Source organism: Propithecus coquereli, unplaced genomic scaffold (assembly GCF_000956105.1).
Source record: "Propithecus coquereli isolate 6110/MARCELLA unplaced genomic scaffold, Pcoq_1.0 Scaffold266, whole genome shotgun sequence".
NCBI lineage: Eukaryota > Metazoa > Chordata > Mammalia > Primates > Indriidae > Propithecus > Propithecus coquereli.
The window spans coordinates 1,483,507-1,486,197 of NW_012148241.1; positions in this window are offsets into that span (position 1 = coordinate 1,483,507).

Below are 2,691 nucleotides of genomic sequence, written 5' to 3' on the forward strand. Positions count from 1 at the left end.
TTCCAGAAATGTATTTAAGTAAAGATCATATCTGGGTTGGATGTATTTTTAATTAACCTATGTTTCATATGAGAAGATCTTAGCTAGCTCATTATTATCAGGCCTAAATATTTGGCATTTTAGTTTCTGCCTCAATGATTCTATTGAAACCATTTTCTTGAAGGTCACCAATAACCCTCTAATTGCCAAATCCAATGGCCTTTTTATTTGTCATCTTCCTGGACACTGTACATCATTTGATACTACTTATGGTCCCTTATTTTTTTAATTCATACTCTCTGTCACAGACTAAAATGACTTTAAGACATGTATACCCCTCTTTATATACCTAATTTTGTGTAGGATTTTTGTCCTCTTAAAATATTTTTAGTAATAAAGGTAAGCATAAACTACCAGGATTCACGAAAAGTTGGTTAGTTATTGTAGTCCTCAGTCATTTGGAATATCTCCTTTTCAATATGAAGAATTATAGGGGATTTATCATAGAGCTATTTACATTGGTGCAAAAGTAATTGCGGTTTGGGACCTTGAATTTTAAATCATTATAACTAAGTTCAAGCACATCTTTATTAATCAAAATAGGAACCATTACAATCAACACTTTGTTGCCAATGAAAAATAAGTTTGTTTATTTCTGCAGTGTAAAAATCCATGCTTGGGGATTCAAAGAACTCTTGGAAAGCATTTTCTGCATCCTGATCATTGTGGAAGCGTTTTCCCTACAAAAAGTTGTCGAGATGCTTGAAGAAGTGGTAGTCGGTTGGCAAGAGGTCAGGTGAACATGGCGGATGAGGCAAAACTTCATAGACCAGTTTGTTCAACTTTTGAAGTGTTGATTGTGCGATGTGCAGTTGGGTATTGTCGTGGAGAAGAACTGGCCGTTTCTGATGACCAATGCTGACTGCAGGTGTTGCAGTTTTTGGTGCATCTCATTGATCTGCTGAGCATATCTCTCAGATATAATGGTTTCACTGGGATTCAGAAAGCTGCAGTGGATCATACCAGCAGCAGGTCACCAAACAGTGACTATGACCTTTTCTTGCTGCAAGTTTGGCTTTGGGAAGTGCTTTGAAGCTTCTTCTCAGTCCAACCACTGAGCTGGTCATCACTGGTTGTGGTATACAATCTACTTTCCATCACACGTCACAATCGGATTGAGCAATGTTTCATTGTTACATAAAATAGAAGAAGATAACACTTCAAAAACGACGATTTTTTTGATTTTCAGTCAGCTCATGAGGTCACTTACTGAAATTTTTCACTTTTCCAATCTGCTTCAAATGTGCAACGACCATAGAATGGTCAACCTTGAGTACTTCCGCAACTTCTCATTGTAGTTGTAAGAGGATCAGCTTTGATGATTGCTCTCAATTGGTCGTTGTCAGCTTCCGATGGCTGGCCACCACAATTCTCATCTTCAAGGCTCTTATCTCTTTTGTAAAACTTCTTTAACCACCACTGCACTATATGGTCATTAGCAGTTCCTGAGCCAAGTGTGTTGTTGATGTTGTGAGTTGTCTCTGCTGCTTTACAACCCATTTTGAACTCGAATCAGAAAATCACCCAAATGTGCTTTTTGTCTAACATCATTTCCATAGTCTAAAATAAATATCAAATAAACAGCAAGTAATAAGTCATTAGCAAAAGTATATAAAGTGAAAAATGTGCATTAAAATGATGTTAACATAACCACATTTGTTTAAGAATGTATTCCAATATCAAAGGGCAAATTTCAACAATGCTAAAACCGCAATTACTTTTGCACCAACCTAATAAAAATGGAACATGCACAAAGGTAATGAGTTGGATCATGGGTTGGCCAACTACACCTACGAACTAAATCTAGTCTACTGTCTATTTTTGTAACTAAAATTTTATTCATTTATGTACTGTCTGTGGCCACTTTTGCCCTGCAAGGGCAGAGTCGAATAGTTGCCATAGAGATCATATGTTGCACACAGCCTAAAATATTTACCATCTAGCTTTATACAGAAAAAGTTCACAGACCCCTGGGTGAGAGGATTAATTAACTGACTTGAAAAGGGGATCATTCCTCTTCTTTGATGCAAAGAAAATGCATCCACATTGTAAGACTTAAGCCAAGAGAGGAAGATGGTGCTGAATTAGTTGTGTTCATAAAAGTCTTCTAGGGATGCCTGTTTAGATATGACCTTAATTTTGGCACCTTCCCTCATATTCCCCCAGGAATAACTATGTAGATCCAGCACAATTGGTCAAGTAAAAAGATCTTAGAAGACCTCACACTTATCTCTTCTACAGTTCTAGCTTGAAAAGTGTGCACAAGTGTGAAGATCCCCATCTGGAGTACTAGGTTCCTTATTCCTAGGATCCACATATGGAGAAGAAGGAAAGGAAGGCACCATGATGTATGGCACTTTCTCTTTTAAATATTGCATCCCAATAAACTGGTCTATGTTTTATACCCTGTATGTTAATAATTTTTACATTGATTTACTTTATTGAAAGTATGAAGGATGCCAGACATCATGCCAAATGGAAGCTCCTGCAAGCTTAGTTGCATATAATTTCTTGGATTCTATCACATCTCTGTTCTCTTTACAATAACCAATCCTTCTACTTAACATTTATTTGGGCTAGCCTAAGTGGGCTTGTCTTCCTTATAACCAAAAGATACTTGGTTAAATGAGCTTGGACTGAGAACAAGGAAAC